General features: G+C 39.9%; 1 pseudogene; it reads right to left on the bottom strand.

Moving 5' to 3' along the window:
- Positions 1-926: 926 nt before the first annotated feature.
- LOC113878846 lies at positions 927-6,070 on the bottom strand (annotated as a pseudogene).
- Positions 6,071-9,735: the final 3,665 nt, after the last annotated feature.

Raw genomic sequence — 9,735 nt, 5'->3', positions numbered from 1 at the left:
TATGGTTTTTCCTGTAGTCATGGATGGGAGAATTGAGCCATAAAAAAGGCTGAGTGCTCAAGAACTGATGCTTTTGACTTGTGGTGCTGGAGAAGACTCTTGAGAGTCCCTTGAACTGCAAGGAGATCCAACCAGTCCATCCTAAAGGAAATCAGTCCTGAATACACTTTGGAAGGACTGATAATGAAGCTGAATCTCTGATACTTTGGCCACCTGATGCAAAGAGCTGACTTATTGGAAAAGACCCTGATGCTGGGAAAGACTGAGGATAGGAGAAGAAGGGGGCAACGGAGGATGAGATGGTTGGATGGCATCAGTGACTCAATGGCCATGAGTCTGAGCAAACTCCAGGAGATAGTTAAGGACAAGGAAGCCTGGAATGCTGCAGCCCACGGGGTCACAAAGAGTCATACACGACTTAGCAACTGAACAACCTGTGTATCATATAACCTTTAGGCCCCACCAAACATGGATTTTCCCCTGAAATGTTGGTAAAGGGAGGTTTAAAGCAAGTCCATATGACAGTAGGCACAATGGAAACATGAATGTGATAATTCCCAGCTCCTAACTGTTGCCGAATTTTCTGTTGGCCAAAGATAATGGTTCACATCTATTGCCCCAGTGTGCTCTTAGATTCAGGATGCGTCTTGAATTTTTCACTTATACAGTATGGAGCACATTAGGAATAGTTTCATCTGAGTCAGTTAGGAAGTGTGTGTTAGATCTGTCTCGTCTATTATCATGTGAAACATGTGCAGTGAGTTCTTACTGTAGTGCATGGTTGAATCTGCCGGATGACCTGGAATGATGTGCCCCTTTACCCCAGCACGTTTCAGAGATGATGCGTCTGACATCTCCCTTTCAGGGACAGCATGAAGGTATTCACTGATAAAAGAAGTCTACTTAGACATGAGAGACTAGGAACATCAAACACCTTCCAATCTCCGGTGAGAGTAGAAGAAGCAGGCCATGATGCTGCTATCAACAGTCACTTGTACTGAGCAGTGCACCTCGGACCATAAAGGGAACTGCAAGATGCAGGAAACCACCAAGCTGCACTTGGTGAAGTCAGAGTAATAAGATGCAACATTTTTTGTTATGAATGTGATGGTGAATACAAATGGAATTAAATTGAGACGTTTTGTGGTGCTGTAGCATCTAAAATTGGATGAAACAAGACATTAAAAACATAAAAATAATTAAACATAAGTAAGTCATAAGTACAGACAGTATTAATGAGTTTCAGCTTGTGAAATATTAAGTGAAAATGATATGTGGCATGGTTAAAATATAGAACTTTCAAAAATATTTGAGAAGTATTTACATATCAGGTGGCGGTAGTGGTAAAGAACCTGCCTGTCAATGTAGGAGACACAAGAGATGCAGGTTCAATCCCTGGGTGGGGAAGATTCCCTGGAGAAGGAAAGGGCACTCCACTCCATTATTTTTGCCTGGAGGGCCAGAAAGTCAGACATGACTAACTGAGCACACACACACACACACACACTTACATATCAAATTGATAAAATCCTCCCCAAATAATTATTGCTCTACTTATTTTTAAAATTCATATAGTTGACAGAAGTATTTCGTACTATATACAGATATGCTATTTTAAAATTTTACAAATGATTGTATTTTTAAAAAGTATTTGAAAAGAACTGTAAGTTCAGCAATATAATAAAGTGAAAGTTAGTTGCTCAGTCATATCCAGCTCCTTGCTGACCCCATGGACTAGCCAACCAGGCTCTTCTGTCCGTGGAATTCTCCAGCCAAATAGACTGGAGTGGGTAACCATTTCCTTCTCCAGGGGATCTTCCTGACCTAGGGATGGGACCCAGATTTCCTGCATTGCAGGCAGATTCTTTACCATCTGAGCAACCAGGGAAGCCCAATATAATAAATTTGTGAATTAATAAGTAAATACTCAGAAAATCAAGTATTAAAAAAATTTAGTGTCCCTTTTATCTGTTAAAGTATTCAGTTCATGAAGGATCCAGTGTGTGTTTTAATTATCTGGTTGGCTAGAATTAGACCTCCTAGGCAAGAGGCAGGAGCATCTTAGTAGATTCCTGACCTATAAAATAAGCTATGTGGGTAGGAAGGGTCAAATCTAGATCTTTAGAAGTTCTTCTCCTAATCAAATATTTAAATTAAAAAGTGTCATATTTTTGGGGGGGTCATAGGATTCTGTGCCACTAATTAAGACTTGAAAGATGCAGGGCTGTTGATTCATAAGTATCCCAATTTCCTCTCAAGTTTGCCCAGTGCAGAGAAAGAATGGGTCTTAGAGAACAGGAGGTGGTCTTTGTAAGCTAAACCAGGTGTGGCGATGCCAGCCCTAGCTGCTGTGCCAGTTATAATTTCCCTGATGGAATAAGTCACTATAGTCCCCGGCACATGGTACCCAACTGTCATTACTGTTTAGTCTCTATGTTGTGTCCAGCTCTTTTGCAATTCCTTGGACTATAGCCCTCCAGACTCCGCTGTGCATGGGATTTCCCAGGCAAGAATACCAGAGTTGGTTGCCATGTCCTTCTCCAGGGATATTCCTGACTCAGGGATCAAACCTGTGGCTCCTGTACTGGCAGTTGGATTCTTTACCACTGAACCACGTGGGAAGCCCACCCAACTGTTAGTCTAGTGAATATTTTCTTCCCTTGGTCCACTTTAAAGAAGTCTTCATACTTCCAAAGCAATTGGTTGCACTTTATGACTGCATATTTCCCTGTGTTCTGACATAATTTTCATCACACAGAAGCATTTTCAACACTCATTTGTATCATGAACTGAGAAAAGCACTAATCAGAGAGCTATTATCTTAGCATACCTGTGACATTAGATGCATCTGTGATTTATCTGACAGCCATCTATCCTAACAGCTTTTCACGATACTAATTTGAATCCTTTAGCATTGAACATGACTAGCCTATTTCATCTGCTTTTAGCTAAATTGATTTCCTGGATGTTAGATAGCTGACTGAGGCCCTTCTGGATAAAATTACCTATTGTCGTTCCAATTGCCATATCTTCCAAGTCTTTGTCTTGGTATTTATTTATTTATTTTTCAGGGAGACAGAATGTGTGACGAGCATTTGTTTCATGCTTCTAATTAGATTCAATACAAAAGTAGGAACAGCTGACTCAGAGATTTATCATGTGAGCCTGATTTATGCTTTCATGAAATCATAGTGTGCTAGATGAAGGCTGGTCTCCCAACTCAACAGGAATTATAGTGGTATTTGTCTTTTCAAGTGGCATCATTTAACCAAGGAAAAAGAAAAGGCAGCCTTCCAAAACCCAGAGGGTGCCAGTAACCTGAAGTGCACTTCTGCAGGGTAGCTTCCTGCCGACTGTTTGCTGGTAAACTTGGAACTGCTATGCTGCATATATCAGTTCAAATTTAGCTGCTTCAAAGAACATTTTTAAAATAATGCCATCCAGATAGGAAGAGAGACCAAAGAAGATGTGGAGGGTGGGAGACATAAGAGGAAAAGGAGAGAAATCCCAGAGGACGAGTAGGATAGGTCATTATCCTCTGTTTGTTTTTTTCATTTGCTCATCACCAAAATCATAGTCTTTATAGACAACATGAAAACTAGTAGTCAGCAATATAACAAAATCTAAAAAGTGATTTTTTTTTTCAAACTCTGTTTTGGATGAGTAGAAAGCCGATCGCCCCATGAAATTTTCAAGTTGTTAAACACCAGCAATGTGCTAGGCCAGAGTCGCAAATACTTAGCCAAAAAACAGTTAACTCCTTTCAGCCATGTCTTTGACTATTACTGATGGATCACGGCGCTTCCCAGGTGGCGCTAGTGGGACCTAGCTATGGTGCTGGGAGACATAAAGAGACTCCCTAGGGAGATCCCCTGGAGGAGGGCATGGCAACCTACTCCAGTATTCTTGCCTGGAGAAACCAACGGACAGAGGCGCCTGGCAGGCTACAGTCCAAGGGATTGCAAAGAGTCAGGCATGACTGAAGCAACTTGGCACACATGCAATCGACCATGGCATTATGCTTCTCTAAGCCCAGATAAGTCCTTATATACCTTTTTTTTTTAAATTATCACAGTGGGAGGACTACTGCTTGGTTATAGGTATCAAACAATAAAACACTTACTCGCCCTTTCTTTTCTAGATTAAACATTAAATGCAGAATGAAAGTCTCCTTTTATGTATACTCCTGTCCTTCATCATCTCCACATTTCTCATTAATTCATAGAATGAAAGATGTGGTACATAGGGAAAGGAAAGAAAATTTTTTTTTTTTTTACAAAGCTTGTTTGAACATTCTTGTATTGTTAATTTCTGTTCTTTAGAAATAAATCTACTTTATGGTATTTAATACCCCCACTTTTACCACAGTACACTACTACTATGTTACAGGAAAATAACCATTTCCATTTCTTACTTCCCATTCATTAAAAAAAAAATAATGCTTTAGATGCTTTTGAGCTTCTCATAACAATCACGAAAGAACCAGGTCATTTCAAACCATAAAAAAGTGTTAGTCACTCAGTCGTGTCTGATTCTTTGCTATATTTATTCATGAAACTTTCTCTACATCTTCCACTGCAGAAGGCTGCCTTTGCCTTAGTATCTCTTGTTTCTGGCATTTATCCAATGATTGGTATCTTTAAGTTGTAAATTACTCTATTCTCTTGTTTTTGTTTAGTTGCTAAGTCATGTCCAACTCTGCGACCCCATGGATGTAGCCTGCCAGTCTTCTCTGTCCATGGAATTTTCCAGGCAAGAATACTAGAGTAAGTTGCCATTTCCTTCTTCAGGGGATCTTCGCAGCCTAGGGATCAAAGGAAATTTTTCTAACATCACTGATCACTCAAGAAATACCCACATTAACCTCCTAGCAAAACAGTTCCTGCCTATGCCGCAATATGAGAGATTAGGTGATTGTAAGTAAACATGAAGAAAAAATTATAACATGTTTTGCTCTCATATTGTTCTCCTAGCTCCAGAAATCCAGATTAAATGGGTTTTGCAAAGCACTTCCACCTATTATAATAAATTGATGTCAATGAAAACCAACATTCATTTTTGAGTAAAAATTATAACATTTTTTTTGAAACTGAAAATAAGAGAATAAACTAAACAGTAAATTTATGTATCAAGACAATTCTTTATCACCATCAAAATTCATTTAATTAGAAGTTCTCAAATTATTTATTTTCAACTCAAGTAAAGACAATAAGGCCACTGCAGTTATTTCCTCATCTGTGTCAACTGACTCATCTTTCAGTTCCAGTTCCCCCTAAATTCCTGTCTATGGCTTTAACAGCTTTCTTCTTGCATCTCATGGGCACTGCATCATTAGCACAGATTTTTCTCATTTTGAAAGTGAAAGTGTTAGTTGCTCAGTCGTGTCCAACTCTTTGCAACCCCATGGACTGTACTGTCCTTAGAAATCTCCAGGTAAGAATACTCCTCAGATCAAAATCCCATTCCCTAACAGTTTTCAGATTATCTGCATTTAAAATGTCTGGAATCTGGAGACCATAGCAGTAAAGAATCTGCCTGCCAGTGCAGGAGCCTCTGTTCCATCCCTGGGTCAGGAAGATCCCCTGGAGAAGGAAATGGCAGCTCACTCCAGTATTCTTGCCTGGAGAATTCCATGGACAGAGGAGGCTGGCGGGCTATAGTCTATGGAGTTGCAAAGAGTCAGACATGACTTAGCTACTAAACGACAACAAGCAGCCTTGATACAGTGCCCAATCCTGCTCCAGGGTCTGCTTGATGAATACCTCCCAGGAACAGTGCTCATGGCCCTGTCATTTCCTTGATGCTATTCTGCACCTCAATCCACTCCAGCTCACCGCTGTATCGATGCAAATACCTTTCAATTAATTTACAAGCATCTCTCTTTCAATATCCTACTTTTTTGGGATCAAGATGACTTTGAAACCAGTGTAGTTTTTACCAATAAGGTTAAGGCACAATGCCTTTCATTCTTCAATTTTTCCTTTTTATTTTTTCTTGTTTGAGGACTTCTCTTATAGGATAGATGACTTTTTTTCTTGCCCTACCCATTTTCCTTTGGTGCTTTAGGCATGGCAGCATCCCCCCAGCTTGGCACCTCCCTCCAGATCTCCAACTCCACACATGGGCATATGGCCATCGGGCAGCATCGGGAAGCTCACAAGGTGACTCCGGTCCATGCCTTGCCAAAAATAGATAACAAGCAGGTCAGTCTTTTAAATTTACAGTGTAATGGAAGAATAGGATTCCTAATGTCTTTCTTGCACATCTCAAAGGCGTCATTCCAGTCTCTGAAATGGTATACCTATGTGATTTATCCACTATTTTTTTTCAGTGGAAAAGTGCTTTTTGAATGAAAATTTTTTCCTTCTTTAATTTTAGGCTGTGGATAAATATGTTGTTGCCGCTGAATAAGAAGCATGTACACTAATATGAAACAATGTTTTTAGAATATCTGTGCACAATAAATGGAGTGGAAACTCCTAGTCTTTACATTTTATTATACTTAAGGTTAGGCCTGTAAATTGCTGTGTTTCTCCCACTCTTTTTCTAAGCCTGAAGTCTTTCTTAGTCACCACTGCTCACTAAGAAGCTGCTCTTTGTCTGCACTCCCACCATGCATTCTTGCTTTCTCTCCTTCTTTCCCCAAAACACTCACAAAACAACCGCTTCTTTGTAGCATGTGTGTTGCCTCTGAGCCAAATTTAGTAGAATTTTATAAATGCCCACAAAGCATGGGCGGGCTGGCAATCCAAATGTGATGGTCATGTTCTTCATTTTGTACGAGACTTCCAGAACTTCATACACAGAACTTATTTTTTTCTTCTGAGATATTGTACACAATATATGCAAAGAACAATCCATTTGCATGGGTTAGATTTCCATTCCCTCTGCTTACAGCTGAGTAACTTTATTCTTTGTCCTCACTTGTAAAATTGGGGAAATACAATTTCCCATAATCAAATGAGAATATATCTAAGTTATATAAACATTGTGTGTGACAATAAATGAGAGCTCCATTTTCACTTTTCCATTTAGCTTCCTTTCCTAACTGGCTATATATTTTTAAAATCTTTCCACGCTGCTAGTCATCCAAGAGCTTCCCTGGTGGCTCAGATGGTAAAGAAACTGCCTGCAATACAGGAGACTTGGGTTTGATCCCTGGCTCGGGAAGATCCCCTGGAGAAGGAATGGCTGCCCACTCCAGTTTTCCTGGGCTTCCCTGGTGAATCAGCAGGTAAAGAATCTGCCTGCAATGTGGGAGATCTAGGTTTGATTCCTGCATTGGGAAGATCTCCTGGAGAAGGGAAAGGTTGCCCACTCCTGTATTCTTGCCTGGAGAATCCCATGGAGTCATTCATAGTTATATGTAATGCTTCTGCAGTGATCAAAATAAGTCAGGAGTTGAACTGTAAACTCTTTCATAGAAATTGTGTATATGTATGTTTGGGTCATTTGTATATTGTAAAATTCAGTGTGTAAATGGTGTTGAAGGGCATTAGAGGGATTTTTTAAAATTCATGTATGAAGTAATTTCTTAAGGAATAATAAAATAATAGCATGAAATATGGCTCAGAATATGGATCTTTTATCCCTGGCTGAGGCAAAGTTTAGTACCTCTTGTTAACTGTTTTGTGCTTCCATATCTGTCTGCTGCCCTCTGTTGCCCTCCATTCTTTCCTTAGAAATGTCCAGAGAAAATCTCTTCACTTTTTTTTTTCCCAACCCCAAGCCTCTTTCTCTCCTCCTTCATTTTATTCATCTTTTCTGATGCCAGTGTTCCAGGCACTGTTTAGACAGATTTATCTTCATAGCTTTGCCCTGATACATAACACACAAATAATGATTTCTACATTTTTGGAAGATGGTACTAGGAAATCGTTTCTTTAGACTATTGTACTGAAAATAGTGATGCTTAAATTTCTGTGATGTTTTGCAAAAAAATAAATACTTAAATTTCAACAGTTGCAACAAATAAAATACACAGTGTTTACACAGTGATACAGGAATGCTCTCCAAGCAAAATTAAAGAAGCCAAAATTATTACAGTATATAGAAGAAAATTACTTTTGATTTTAGCAAATATTTAAAATTATATATAGGTCATCCAAGCCAAAAACCTGAAATCAGTCCCAACTGATCTCTTTTCCCTACCCTGGAAGTACAATTGATAGACAAACCTCGTTATATTTTTCCTTTTAAATCTGCTCACTCCACAGATGTTTATTGTGCCTGATTCTGTCCTAAATACTGGAGAAAGAAACACAAATAAATAGACAAAAATTGATGTCGTCGTAAAGCTTACATGCTGGTGTGTGCCCCGGTGGAGGGTTGAGGGGGGATGAGGAAGTGGGACAATCAAATAAGTACGTAAAATATACAATATGTCAGAAATGCTTGGAGAAAATTAGTCTTGGGGGAAGAGCACAGGGAGTGCCAGAAGGAAGAGGAGTGGCTCCCTGCTCAAAGAGCCAGATGGGGATTAGAGTCTAGGGATGAAGAATGACCTGGGAGTCCCTGGGCTTCTGGTGGTGACTGATGTAAATGGGGATAAAGGGCATAATGAGATTTTTACTGATGGTGTCAACAGAGATAATGGTGGTGACGCTAGCAGTGCTGGGAGAGGGCAAGCCAGTGGGGGCGGGAGGTGGGGGGGACTTCCTGCAAGGAGAAAAGCTAAGGCCTCTAATTCATTCTTGCCAGGAGTGGTGATGGGGGCAGGGAATGGCACCCCTGAGAGCCTGTGCAATTCCTAGACCCTCTCTGGACTCTTGCCAATGCAGTTTCTTCCTCAAATCTCTCCCCTCCTTTCCATCTCCCCTTAGCCCGTTTCCAGTTCACACCGATAACAGCTCTGCCAGGGCTTTAGTTTTGCTTCCAGGAGTTCATTTTTAACACAATCAGATAAACTACCTGAAAAACAAATCCAGCCATGTAATTTTCACTCCAAACCTTTCTTGGTCAAAAATCATGAGCACATAAGCTACCCCCTTGTTCTTGGATCGTATTTTCTGTTCAGATCGTATTTCGGTTCAAATCATACAAAGCTGCTCTTAGTTACTGGCCCAGAGCATTCTTTCATCCTACGTATTCTTTTCTTGCCACTCCTTCGAGGTGAAATGCCCTTTCTCCTTTCTTAACCTGACAAAATCTTTCTCAACTTTCAAGACACGGCTTTAGTGTTCTTACCTTCAACATGCTTTTCAAGAAGCCCAGATAAAGTGCTGTGTCTCAGAAGTACCATTCTACCCCAAGCACACCTTTTGTGTGGTATCTAAAGTATCCTGGATTGTTAGATCCACAAGGACAAGAACCATGCATTATTCATCTGATGCTCTCAGAGGACAGCAAGGTGTCTGTTTATTAAGCAAATAAAAATCAATAGGCTACACTGAAACTCTGCTTTGCTAATCCTGTTTTCTGACCTAGAATGCAGTCTCCAGGTTGCCACTGATATGGTGAAAAATTAGTTTGAAATATACATTTTTATTATTTTCTTTTCTCCAGTTCTTTAGTCATCAGTACCATCTAAGCTGCTTCAAAGAGAAGTAGGATTGTTACAAAGGAATGACAAAAAGAAAAAAAAAATAAGCAAGGAAGGATTCATGCTGAGTTTTTTAACTTCCAAACCAGTCTTTGAAGAATCAAAAAAAAATTGAGAAAAGCTGGGCACAGACTTGGGGGTCACACTGATGAAAGGGAAGTGCAGAAAGGAGTGTCAACCTGTTATGGGCAGAC

The sequence above is a fragment of the Bos indicus x Bos taurus genome, chromosome 20 (assembly GCF_003369695.1).
Source record: "Bos indicus x Bos taurus breed Angus x Brahman F1 hybrid chromosome 20, Bos_hybrid_MaternalHap_v2.0, whole genome shotgun sequence".
NCBI classification, from domain to species: Eukaryota; Metazoa; Chordata; class Mammalia; order Artiodactyla; family Bovidae; genus Bos; species Bos indicus x Bos taurus.
Note: the sequence above shows the minus strand (reverse complement) of the source record. Positions and strands in the feature narration are given on the sequence as shown.